Source organism: Lissotriton helveticus, chromosome 11, assembly GCF_964261635.1.
Source record: "Lissotriton helveticus chromosome 11, aLisHel1.1, whole genome shotgun sequence".
In the NCBI taxonomy this organism is placed as follows: domain Eukaryota; kingdom Metazoa; phylum Chordata; class Amphibia; order Caudata; family Salamandridae; genus Lissotriton; species Lissotriton helveticus.
This window is the reverse complement of record NC_136072.1, coordinates 537707890-537721783: the sequence shown is the minus strand read 5'-3', so window position 1 is coordinate 537721783 and position 13894 is coordinate 537707890. Positions and strand designations below refer to the sequence as shown.

At 43.3% G+C, this 13894-nt stretch overlaps 1 protein-coding gene across 9 annotated transcripts in view; it reads left to right on the top strand.

Annotated features, from left to right (window-relative positions):
- LOC144791525 (uncharacterized) overlaps nucleotides 1-13894 on the top strand; it is an 826098-nt gene that overhangs the window by 130672 nt on the left and 681532 nt on the right. For 8 of the 9 annotated variants that reach the window (XR_013602413.1, XR_013602419.1, XR_013602415.1 and 5 more), the window contains one exon: nucleotides 5946-6086. The gene's annotated coding sequence lies outside the window, so the exon portion shown is untranslated. Of the gene's footprint in view, nucleotides 1-5945; nucleotides 6087-13195; nucleotides 13375-13894 lie in introns of all 9 variants that reach the window. The other variant, XR_013602416.1, reaches the window with a different exon arrangement.

The following is a 13894-nucleotide window of genomic DNA, read 5'->3' as shown; positions in this document are numbered from 1 at the left end:
TATCTCACAACTGGTTAGTTACCGGTAAGTATATCTGGTACCACTAGGGTCATCTAACCTTCTGGTTCGGCCTGGTATGCCTCATCCGGACTGACACTACGGTCCATGAGTCCGTCATGCAGCCTGTCGTAGAGATGGTCACTGAAGTCCTTATTTGAAGGGTACATCTGGCCCGCAGACAACCCATACAGCGGATATAGAATCGGGACCAACCATTTGAACCTGAGCTTGACAAAGTGCACCTCTTCAGCTTCTTGGACCGTGAGTGGGAGGGGGTATTTATATGAAATGAAATGAAATGAAAATAGGTATTTAGAAAGTGCACAGCTACTCACATAGAGTTTCCTGGCGCTTAAACCACCAAAACCCGAAACAGGATGGGCTCCACCTTGCCTGCCAGAGTGCTATTGCTGAAACAACCAAGTTTTTAGTTGTCTCCTGAAAAGCAGCAGGTCCTGGGCCTGTCTGAGATGTAAAGACAGATCATTCCACAGACGTGCCGCTAGAACCTGAAAGGAGCGCGCCCCCGCCCGGAACGGGTAAATTTGGGGATGAACTTGAGGGACTGCCCAGACGACCTCAAGACCCGTTGGGGCTGATAGTGTTGGATCCTCCTTCTAAGATAGACGGCACCCGTACCATGGAATGTTCGATAGGCCAGCACTAGAGCCTTAAACTGGATCCTCTTTCTAACCGGGAGCCAGTGCCATGCCTTTAGGTGGGGTGACATATGCATTCTGAGATTTACCATAAGAATAGCTCTGGCTGCGGCGTTCTGAACAACCTGCAGCCGATTGAGTAGATATTCTGGTAAGCCCTGATACAGGACATTCACATAGTCCAACCTGCATGAAATTAAGTCTTACACTATGGTTTTTCGGTATTCATATGGTAGCAGTGGAAGAACGTTTTTTACAATTTTTAGCAGACCAAAACGTGCTAGCAACAGTTAGAATTTGAGTCTTCATCGCTCGACTAGCATCTAGTTTAACTCCCAAGTTCTTTACCGTACTAACTGGAGCAGAGGGAGGAGACATGTCAGGGGGCCACCATAGGCTCCAATCCTCACATGGAGGGTAACCAAAAAAGATCATTTCAGATTTTTCCGGGTTGCACTTTAGTTGGTTGAGTCGCATCCAAGAAAAGACCTCCGTCAAACATCTGTTAATATCATTCCCTTTGAAGTTCGCTCCTTTGTTGCACGTGAACAGTAGTTGTGTATCATCGACGTAAGAAATAATCTTCACACCGTGTGACTCTGCTAGGAGAGCAAGGGGGGCCATATAATTGTTAAAGAACGTTGGGCTCAGAATTGCACTCTGTGGGACACCCACCTTCATAGGTGGAATTGCGGCTGATAGGGAAGGGGACCAAATTTCCTGCTGCCGCTCGCTTAGAAAGGAGGCGAACCATTTGTATACCGTGCCCCCAATACTACTCTCCATCAACCTTCGCATGAGCCGGTGATGGGGTACAGTATGAAAGGCCGCAGACGGGCCCAATATTATCACCACAGCGCAGCCCCCTTTATCCAGCTGTGTTTTGATAATTTCAGAAACAACCAGTAGTACTGTTTCAGTATTGAGGGAGGCTCTAAAGCCTGACTGACTATCATAGAGAACATGGTTCAACTCCGCATATTCCGTTAGTACTGAATTAACATACTTTTCAAGAACTTTTGAGAAAAAAGGCAGCAAAGATATGGGCCTATAGCTCTCACGAAGCATCAATCAGTAGCGGGGCTTTATTCACCCAAGGAAGAAGGGCTATTAGCTGTCTTTATCTAATTCAAAAGTAAGAGGAACTGATTTGGTCTGGAGCAGAATGTGTATATCTATTTCCAAGCAAAACATCTTGTTATTTCCTTAGTTGATATCTGGCTATTACTAAGGAGCCACGAGATGTGATTAAAGTCATGCGTACAGCCTTGACCCCAGTGGAGAAAGTGTGACATTCCACGCAGTTACCATTGAAGCAGAACAAGGTCATGAGCCGTTGGCCAACACTATCTGGAGAATGTGTGCTGGGATACAGCAGATTGCAAGGAGGGAGGAAACACAAGTCTCTCATTTCTGCTCACCTGCACATTGTCGTCAACCTATTCTACACGATTCGCATCCCAACTACATCTTTAGTGGGTCCTCTTTGGACTGGAATTGTGATCTTGTGTACTGGAGATGCAGCTGGTCCAGACACAAATTCCGATTGGTCAGACTAGCAAATCCGATGAGAGCCCAGGCAGAATTCTCCCCACTGGGCCCAGGCTGGGGGAAAACAGGGAGCATGCAGTTCCATTGTCCAGGAAGCATAAGGTAGATCCATGCAGGTCTGTTGATGATGTGTGGCTGTTCAACTTACTAGCCCAGGAATCAATTTTTTTAATTTCCTTGAGGCAGCGCCAATTAGTACTGGAGCTTGATTGAAAGGTTTTGAGGCAAGTTAACTAAAGAAGAGGGCTGATGTGCATGCTTTATCCTGAGAGAATGTTGGAGAGGTGGAGCGGGGTGTGTTTTCCAGCTCTCAATCCAAGCATCTTGTAAACAAATCTCCTTCATTTAAGATTAAGTTGTCAGGGCTCAGCACAAATGAGGAAGGGCCCTGAAAATAGGAGGAAGATCACATACACAGTTTGGCCGTCCAGTGGGTAAAACAAGATCTCTCAAGCACCAAACCTCGAATATGTCTCAAAGCCATGCTTTTAAGCACGCTCTGCACACACAGACGATGGGAAAGAAAGCAGGCTGTTGTGAAGCAAACTGTCATAAGGACGACGTGCATTTTTAGGAGGTTGTTAGTCCTTTACTCCAGGAGTACAATAAAAAGCTGACCCCTTCTCTGTAAACTGCTACCCACTAGCCGGTCAGCTTTTAGCCATACTATTAATGTTACTTCAGGAGTATGAAAGGATGAGCAATTTCTGTGCTTCACAGCTAGGCGGGGTGTAGGACAGTGTCTTGTAGCACTTACAAGCTGACACATGTTTGTTCTGTAGGATCAAAGACCATTAGCTAAAAGCAAACTGAGAAAACCTTCTAAAAACAAACTAAAAGTTGCAGCATGGGACAGCTGCAGCAAACTAACGGTATGTAATCCTTACAAGGGCAGAGTGTAGGGTACGAGGAACAGGGGAAACAAGGTACTGTGAGCAGAGGACGGAAATGAGAATTGAGAGAAATAGGATGTGAGAAAGGAAAGGGGAGAAAGGTTGGGGGCAGTAAACATAGACGAGAGAGTAGCGAGGAGAGAAGCAGTGGCCAGATGATGCAGATAAGAAGTAGGCAGAGGGTGGAGAGGAGCGAGGGAGCAGATGAAGGAGGGAGTAGAGGGTCGGAAGGGAGTGTGAGAATCAGGGATAATGGAGGCCTGTGAAGCTGAGGCAAATACAACTTTGATGGAGTATCCTGACCCCTATTATCATGCTCGCCTCATCCCAGAAGGCCTGATGGGAGCTGCAAGGGCCATCAGAGTAAGCAATACAAAGAAACGGCTGTCACTCTTGCATCTAACTATCGGACACGGTGATGTAGATATGTTATACCTTTAGGAATTCATTTGGTCAGCGTGGGTATCCTGCACCATGTATGGATACACGCTACACAGTTGCAAACCTTTAATCTCACAACTGTAGTTTCTAGCATTAGACAGACTTCCACTTTGCATGTTTAAGAATTAAAGAAATAATTTCATATTAGGGTAAGCAAACAATTTCATAAAGTATAAATGGTATATTTAATGTTCTTACCTTTTGCAGGCGAACAAACTATCATGAAACTCAGATAAAAAATCGTAAAATGAATACCCCTGTGGGGATTGACCTGAAACTTCTCCAAACCCTGCAGGGCTGACGAAAGATTGCTTTGGACTGAAAGCCTGTGACGGAAGGAGGATTTGTTTTGAAATGATGTAATGTGCTGTTTGAGATTATTGATAAACTCTCTAGAGATGAGGTCTTGTTATGATAAATAGGGGACTTCTGCTTCTCTTTATCAGCTGATTAGTGGCCATAAAATTCCCTCTTGAATTGGATTCAATATCATGTCACAAAAAACAAAAAAATCATTATTACTGTACTTTCCTCTAGCAATTTAAACTTCTATAATGCCAATAGAATTGTTTTACATTCATATCAAGCATTTTCTTGCACATCACGTCGTTATTCCTAGTTGAATTTACTTGAAAAATGTGTTTTCCAAATATGAGTATTAACTTCACGCCAACTGGAACATTAACACCAAGTTCATAGCAATGATGGTAACCTTAAATCTCCATAATCATCTGACCACGTGACTTCACATGTTCTTTTGGATGTTCTCGTCGTACATGGGTGTGCAACTTTACAGCCCATGTACCACATGTATTTTACTACTCTGGAGCACTTTTAAATCCTGGCCTCACTGGTGTTTTACTAATTTGTGTGCAGTCATTACATTTTTGCACCATAGGCGTTTCACTGTCTTGAGGGCATCTTTTTTTAAATTCATACACCATTGAAGTTTTTTCTGATTTGTGCATGCTTTTTGAATCCTTTTACCGCTGGGGTTTTAATGACTTGTGCTCACTACATCTTTGCACGACTTAATCCAGGCACCACTGGCATTTTACGGACTTGTGTACACTTCTTGAATGTTGGCACCACTGGCCTTATACTGACTTATGTGTGCTTTTTAAATCCTTGTACTTCTAGTGTTTTACTGACGTTTGCACACTTTTTAATCTTTGCACCACTGGCGTTTTACTTGCATCTAACCTTGTTATTTAGTTCCTTCTTGCTGATTCTGTGATTTCAAACTGTTCAGGAAACCGACAGATAGGATTAAATCCAGCAAATCCACCACCAGACCTCAACAAATTCTGGAAAGTATTCAAGAAGTCCCAAGAAACACTTCCACTCACTACAAGAGTCTCAAACAGAAGTATTCTGGGAGTGGCTACCATAGTGTTACATAGCATGAAATTCAAAATGGCTGCCACACCCAAATCTCACAAGAACTCACTAAGCTCTCTCCTTCAACTTCTGCACAATTGCAACACAAACAATACACGTGGCACAATGATGGCATTCAACGTACATCACAAGTAATCTTTTCTGAGGTCTGTGAATAGTATGAGCGGTTTTCAAACTGTGAGGTACCTGCAGATTCCTCTACTGACCTTTGTACATGGTATGGGTTGAAACAGGGCTGTCATTTTAGCCTCATGATCCAGCCTTCACTTGGCGTGCATCTGTACAGAGAATAATGAGAAGTCACCTGAATAAAGAGGACATCATCTTAAATAAAAGTTTCACAGGCACCTAGCGACATGGTGTTGAATGACTAGATGTGGATATTTGAAATTGAAATTTTATTGATAGATATAGACCTCATCTGAGATCCACAATATACAATCCCATTGTATTACAATACATCATAAAATTCTTTATAAGCAAAATTGATTATTGTTCTTAGCTTATATCTCTCTAAAATAGCGGGAGTAACACTTTAAAAAAGTTTAAAACTTTGTAGCATACAAATTCTTCAGGAGGGGTTCTTATGATCTCAATCAGAACCGTATTTCTAAGAATATTATATTTTATACAAATAGGTTTTAAAAATCGTGAACATGCCTCAACCAGACTGCTATTTGGACAGACAAATAAAACATGTGCTAAGTCTGGATTCCTCCATTACACAAATCACATTGGCCTGTTTTTATTAAAGTTACTAGCCCACTTTTTTGTTACATCTTTTAGCATTAGTATCCTCATCCATAACATCAGAATGCAACGCCTAACCTCGTGGTCCAATGTAAAATTCAAATATTTTGATGTGAATATGACTAGGTAAGAAGGCAATTAGGAGACTGTATTTTGAACTCGACATATTGTTTTTAATAGTTACATGTATACTTTTAGGCTCTATTGAGAGCATGATGATAATGGAACTCTTGTGTTGTTTGATCTGTAGATTTTACAATGTCTGTGTAGGGTGAACTGTAGCCAGTGATGTGCAGACATTATCAGAAATGTTACTGGGGATTACACAGTTGACCTTCTAATCGCTGTTTAATAGTGATGAACAATTGTCCTATCAAAGACAATTTTAGAGGTAAGCGGTTTAGTTCAATTGACCTTCATTTCAGTGTTTCTTTATATTCCTGTCTTTTCTAGGTTTTATTAATACTTAGTCTCTTTCTTAACTTTTGAGGAGTCAATCCCTACTTGTTCAAATTATATTGTGAGGACATACAATATTTGTGTACAATAGAACAGTCGTTCTACATGGTTAATTTAAAAAATCGATTTTCATCATTTATTATGTTGTTCAATTTTACTTTGAATAGTGTTTGGACATTTTGTACACTGATGTTATATAATTGAAGTGGGTAACTTGTTATTTTACAGACCTGAAGAAGTGGGGTTTTTACAGTGAAAGACAGTTTGCCTTTACATGCACTGTTTTCTGATGAATAACAAGAATTATGCTGTTTAAAAACTACATGGAGTCTAAAATCTTGTGAACCATGTGTGGTGAATTGTACATTATGACTTTTTGCAATATGATTTAATGTAATTTGTGTCACAATATTTACTCTTATTAAATAAGAAGAATGCACGTTGATTCAGGTTAAGAGGAATTACCTTGTTTGATGTGTTACATTCAATATTACCTCCCAACCTTTATAAATGTGCTATTCATTATTCAGACCATTGGGCAAACTGGTCAAGTGGGGGTGGGGGGGGGGGGTAGTGCACTGGGCCAGTTCTTCAGTGATCCCCAAGAATGACATATACCCTTACATGGAGGTTGACGACCTACCCAGGTGAAAGATAGAATCCCATGATGTAAAAACCCATCAGGTCATAAGTAAGTGGTGGTGAAGATGTCCTCCCTAAAGTCCCTAAAAATACGGAGTCCTCATACAGAGCATTAACTCTTGGTGGAGGAAGTATGGGAGTCCAAGATAGGTCGGTAAGGCTTTCAGCACCAAAGGGTCAGAAAATGTGGCTAAACAAGGAAACACTAAGAGAATCCCTCCATGTGAATCCTGAGCAAGCTTAATAGGGAACTCAGTACTTCCTGTGGCCCCGTACTCCAGCCCTGGGAAAACATGAGGGGCTTTGAGTAGGTGAAGGAAATTGTGTTCTCTAGGGATTAGGAGACCCAGGAACACCACTAGAAATGGTTAGCCTCGGCAGTCTATAAATCAATAATGTAGTCAAAGCATCCAGATTCACTCTCAGAATCACAGGCATTGCAGTCAACCTCAGAACATTGTAATAAGGTGGGACCTGTAAAAGGGCATTACAAAGGGCACAAGCTCCCCAGAGGTGGGCTTATTGGGAGGAAGAAATTAACTCCTTTTGCACGTTTTCCTGAATGACCCAATCTCCCTGGAAAAATTGACGGGCAGCGTAAAAAAGAAGCACCAGCAGATAGGGCCTCCACCTAAATATGTCACATGACTGGGCCTCTTTTCAAGACAGGAAGGACCTGCTGGGCAAAAGTCTCGGAGTAGGCCTCAGTGAAGGAGAGCAGGCCATTACTTGCAACCCTTCCACCGCATGTAGCTATTTCTTATTGGTGGGTCATAGCCGCAGCCACCACAAGTGGTGCTTCTCATGAAATAATCAACTATAAAGGTTGAACGAAAAGCCATCCTCTTCTCTACCTCAGGTGCACTCTTCCCTCGCACTGCTGGACAACCCTGACTGTGATTATCATAACCTATTGGCCATCTGCAAAATGTTCCCAGTGGTCTGGTACCAAACTGCCTGAAGTCACCAGGTTAACTTTTATTATTGTTATGCGAGCCACAATGTGAATCAACATCTATCGAGTGTAGTAGCAATACAATCAGTCCCTACCATTAGGCAACATCATAGTAGCCATACAGTCCCCTTGGAACTGAATTCCCCTCCTCATCAGCCCTAGATTTGACTAGTTATGTTCTCTCCTTAGAACCTGGGCCTCCGGGAATGTTCCACTAGAACAGAGGGGGCCCCTGAGGTTGGATGAGGGTGGAGGCGGAAATGTTAACACCCATACTTTCTTTATCGTAGGAACCAGAAGGATGTAAAGCAGAACACACGGCAAGCTTCTGCCTACTTTGCACCGGAATCATTTGGTGTGATACCATTTTGAACTGTCAAGTGGTTCCACAATACCCCACCGTTTGATTGTGTGTTCTCCAGGGCATGGGTTGCTATCTGTGGACAAGGGTCCCATCGTTTATCCATAGAACCATCAAGCCGCGAAGACCAGACGGCGTGGAGGTCCCTGCACTGAACAGTTCTTCTAAATCTGTCTGCGCACCCTTTTGCCTCTGGAACAACTTTCACCATATTTTCCTGTAGAGCGGGTATATCGGACCCTGTTGATGAAACCCCCTCCAGTTGCAATCGTCAGACCAATGAATGACGATTTTCTGAATTATCAAGACAGGGTCCTAATGATGTGCCCAGCCAGGTAACTGGGGGAGGTCAAACACGAATCTAGGAGAATCCACATCTTTACAGATTATACGAGACTGGTGCAGCAGTAGAGAAAATCATATGAACATGTGACACAGAAGCTGTGCGCCATGGATATAAAGTATATATTGCGTTACCCAGTCAAGTTTAGAGTGCTCTTTCAGGGCAAGACATTCCTGTTGATCATCCTGCCCAGGCATTGGAGTGGATTAAAGAAATTCCCCCAGAACAACTCAGGATTGAGAAACACTTTCTGGGGCTGCACCAACCCCGCAGAGGCTGTCACAGGAGACCTAGTCTGAGTACCCAGGAGGAAAAACCGAACTCTCATTGGGCTGCGTCTGCGGCTCATTCTACGGATACAGACATTGGCGATGAGCCCACCAACCAGCAATGGAATGAGGTCCATGAAGAGGCCTCAATAATAAACAACTAGTCAGCACTCATTAGAACATCGGCAAAACAGTGCATTTAAGTTGAGTAGCAGTTGAGGGTAGGGAGAGTTTGATTCCAATTGGGTAAGTATAGGTGCTGATTAAATAAGGGCAGGAGGGAGGAAACAGACCTTTCCTAAGTTGGGGAAGTGGGTAGTTCAGAACCCACGCCAGGGAAAAGTGTGGTGGGGGTACAAGTGGGAGGCACAGTTCAGGCTGTAAACACTTGGATACTAGACACATCACACAAGAGACAACGCACTCCAACAGGGAAGGTTGACGGTATCTTCAGTGCACACAGTACAGTCCGCAGCATCATTGTAAGACGCAACATACATGAACACAGGTAGCCTCAAGACACTGACTGTCCTTATGTGGAACGTCAGTGGATTGAGCTGCAAGATCAAAAGAGGGGTTGTGATGCAATACATTCATAAACACTCACCCAAACTTGTGCTCCTGCAGGAATCCCATCTGAAGGGAACCAACTGTAGGTGCCTGCAAAGGGGTAGATACACTGTACTGGCCCATGCATGATTCACAAGGGGCTCCAGAGGAGTGGCAATTCTAGCCAAGACTACCCTACTCCCCCTTCAGATGGAGTGATGATGGGAGGACCCAGAGGGTTCCTACATGGCGGTTAAGGGAAGGTGGAATAGGAGAAGTATCCTCATTATTAACTTTTATTCATCCTCTAGACCCCAGAAGGGGGTTCTGGACAAACTGGGCCCCATTTTGATAGACTCGGTTGGAGATCACCAGATTTTGGGCAGGGACTTCATTGAGGTAATGAACTGAGAACTGGGGAGATACTCACCCCATATGACGAGCCTGAGAGCACCCTCAGAGATGGTGCGGTTCTCTCACGCAGTGGGCCTTATTGATGTCTGGAGGTCACCCCACACACAGGACAGACCATACTTATTCATGTTGGGTGCCCACAGGGCTCTGTTGCGTCTGGACTATGTGTTTGTCCGGTAACCTGGGTCGCCTGGGTGACAGACGCAAAGTACATGATCACTCACCTCTGCTTATTAAAATATGTGCCTGAGTGCATGACAGGGTACATACCTGGAAGCTACACACCTGGCCCCTGAAAGATGCAGATATTGTGGAGTCTATAACAATATTCGGTTCAAATCCGGAGGGTCCTAGGGAAAGTTTAAAGACCACACAGGATTTACTCCCCAAAGTCAGAACAAACAACTGTACGAAATCCTGAGGTCTAAAAAGTATTTGCAAAGTGTAGATAACCACTACTGGCTGTTCAAGCAAAACTCTAGAGAAACGAAACAAGCAAATAAACCCAAATTGACTAACTTTGGGCATATCCCTTTACAGGACGAAATCCCTCACTCACCAAAGGCGACATGCTTCATCATTTGGGATTCTCCTCCCAGAGGAAAAACCTTGTTCCTCTGGGGGCTACAACCCCCTCTCTGAGAGGGAGGAGCTCAGGGATGTTTTGTATATAATGTGGGATGTACTAAATCCACAAATGAAGAGCTAACGGTTTGAGTGAGGGCGCAGCGCAAAACAAACTATCATCAAAACTGTGAGGAAGGTGAAAGCTCCAGGACGTCAACAAATCTTTATTATGCAGCGTACTTAGCCAGGATTAAAACGCAGTGCACCAGCGGTCTAAATTAAAAACCGCGATGGTGAAAACTAAATGGTCAACATGTTTCAGCCATGGAGCCTATAGGTAGGCTAGGCTTTCATCAGGACCTACGATGCTGCTGCATAAACGATGTGAAAGTAACATAACACAAACGGATACAAGGGTACGGAAATTTCATGATGTGCCTGTTCCAAAAACATTACCTATAATCAAACAGGAAACATAACATAAATGTAATAATTAAGGGTATATCAAAGAGACTAGTAACTTTTCACTTTAAAATAAAAGAAAAATCCAAGGGAAAAACCAAGGAAGAACTCACCCGTAACCACTGGGTAAGTCACCACACCTCTACCTGGCAACCGCTCAGGAAAGGGGCACCGCTCTAAAAAACGGTAACAACCTTGTTAGCAGTGACATGTCTTGAGACCTAAAGGGGTGTCGCAGAACTTCAAGTACCCCAACCAAGCATGTATAGAGAGAGCTATGCTTGCAGATGGAGACTATGGCTTGGGTTGCTAGGGTTCGCAAGAGCTGGGTTTGTTTATCCTTATCCTACCACCACTGTATAACGAACAAAGGGGTTGCGATCCGAGATGTTCACCATGAACCACTTACCCTGTATCCTCACAGACTGGCAATCCATATAACGATTCCCTTTTGTATTGTATGCATATGTACAAATACCATAAATAAATATATATTTTAAAAAAAGGTGCCATAAACATGATTTTAAGTTGCTAGGGGTTCAAGAACACCACCTAAAGTGCCAGGAGGGGTTTATTTCTGTGTGGGTTTGTTCTACGTTGAGCTTTTTATGATATAAAAATACTTACACTGCTAAATGCTACAGTGGTATTGATCGTCCCATCTTTTGGGGCTATGCATATTCTTGCTGTAAGCTACTCCATAAAAAGAAATAAAAAATAAAAAAAGTTCAACGCAGTTCAACGCATGGTTTGCACTTTTATATAAAGTGCCACTGTAGGGGGGAGGGTAAACGGAGATATATTGGAGACTTTTGCTTTGGGGAAGGGCGCAAGGCAGGGGTGTCCCTGTCACCCGTTCTATTCACACTGTGTCTGGAGCCACTAGCATGCTGGATGCATTGAAGAGCTGACATATTGGGATTCCCGGGGAACAGAGGACACAGAAAATAAATGCTATATGCCGACGATGCTTCTGTGTACCTCACAGACTCAGAAATGTTGATCTCGGCAGTGCTGCCAGTGTTCCATGGCTTTGACACCTATCCAAGCTACTGAATTAACTGTTATTTGTTGTTTACCACATGGTGCGCAAGGAGGGCCTGGACAAATTGGAGGGCAAATTCTGTGTAACACCAGTAGGTTTTAAATACCTAGGAATTGAGATACCAATAGACAGGGAACAGTTGAACTGAGCCTAGACCGGGTCCTGGGTAACTTCTGTGAAGATGCAGTAAGGTGGCGAGGGGGAAAATTATCAGCAAATTGGAAGTAGATATTCCAAAAACACCCCCTCCTGGTTATACTCGGCATCCCCAATTACTTAGACATCCCTAGGAAGCAATTGATGCTTTGTATGTTGGGTTTTATCATAGCAAAAAGAGGTATGTCCAGAATTTGGGGCCGAGAACACACTGCAACAATGGGTATGTTGCTGGAGGGAATGAAGAGATGTATGGAGGTAGAGATAGAGTGGTTTGAGAACCTCAGTTACTCCCAAAAGTTGATACGGTTTGGAGGACATAGGGTGCTTATAATGAACTAATAGACAATATAAACGACTCACCAGATACGGATATACCTCCATGAAATCCTTCTCCCTCAGGGAGGTAGACACGGTGGACTGTGCCTGAGAAGGCACCTGAGGCATTTCTAATATACGTCATGATCAAGAGGTGTCGACGTGGGCCAGTGAGGAGTCTTGTTGAAAGAATTGTAACCTATGTGATTGTCTCATGCGCATTGGTGAGTGCCAAAAGAAAACAACAATACACATATTTTGTTTAAATATAGCAGGTGTAGGGTAACATCCCAAGAGGCAGTATTGGCTGTGCCCATCACATTTTTCATTTTAAATCCAGGTTTGATAGGGACAGACATTGGTTCTGTAAGTGTGATAGAATACTTGCACCAGAATTTTGACCTTTCCTGGGGGCATGGTGATAGTTCATCCGTTAGACAAACTAATGTTTTTAGTGGCACCACCATTCCTTTTTCGGGATGTCCCCATTTGTCAAAAACTGATTTAACAGCCTCTAGGAAATGATAGGGGAGAAAAAAGGGAATCCAGTTAACAGCTTTGAAATAATGCTTTTTAATTAGCACAACTGTAAGCTGCTTTTGCCATGTATTCTGCTCATGTGAACAAAAGCCTAAAGGACGTGCCTTCCTCTGATGTTCCGAGCATCTTTTTCACTTTTTGGCTCCTAAGATGAGAAAGTATCGATGTGCTCGCTCAGCCAAAATGTTTATATTCTCGTTATAAACTGAAGATCATCTTCTTCCTTTCTCATGATCTCACTCTTTGTAAACCTGCAATCGCCCTTTAACTCCATCACGTGTTCCTCGTTGCTAAACCAATTATTAAATCTTATCAAAGTGTCTTGCCTTAGCATACTTCATCCCAGATTTATAAAGAACACTCCTCACTAGACGTGATTCATGGACTGTTAATTCATCGTTTGCTAGTAAACTCTTTCAGAATAGATTGGCGAGTCAACAGTTTTTTTAAAAGAGCCCATTGGCTGGGAACCGACTTTGTTTGACTGGATGCAGCGATGGGGGTTGTCCAAGACTCCACATGGCAGTCTCGGGAGCCAAGGATAAGACAGCAGGTGGAGAATGGCCCGGTGACCCGCAGGCTGATCAAGCCAAACTGAGGTAGCTCATTTTCAAATTTATGAAATGTAAAGTATGATGATGTTTATTGACTAGTAGGGGGGATTTATGTTTTAAACTGAAATATTGTCATGCGGGTCAGTAACAACTGGCTAAACAGGTTTGGGTAGGTACAGGGAGAGTTAGAAATAGGCATGACATCACAGTATAAGAGCAGTAGGCTCCAAAAGAGTAACTGGAGTCAAAGATTGCCCAGGACTGAGCGTAGCAGATGAATGTGCAAATGAAAGATGTGCACTGATGTAGCTGTCCTTAAAATTCTGCCATCCACAAAAACTGTGGCTGGGATCTCAACATGTAGAGGAGACAGCAGACAAATATGGACACAATTTCCTCCCTCCCTCCACAAGATAGAGATGGAGATGAGAAGGGGTGTTGGATCCACCCTTTCCTTTCTGATGAGCCTTTTACCCCACCGCCTCTGTGAGATTAACCTCCGCCTTCAGGGGATGCACGTGGCTTGCGGACTTCCAATTGTGTACCTCATTGTGAATGAGGATGC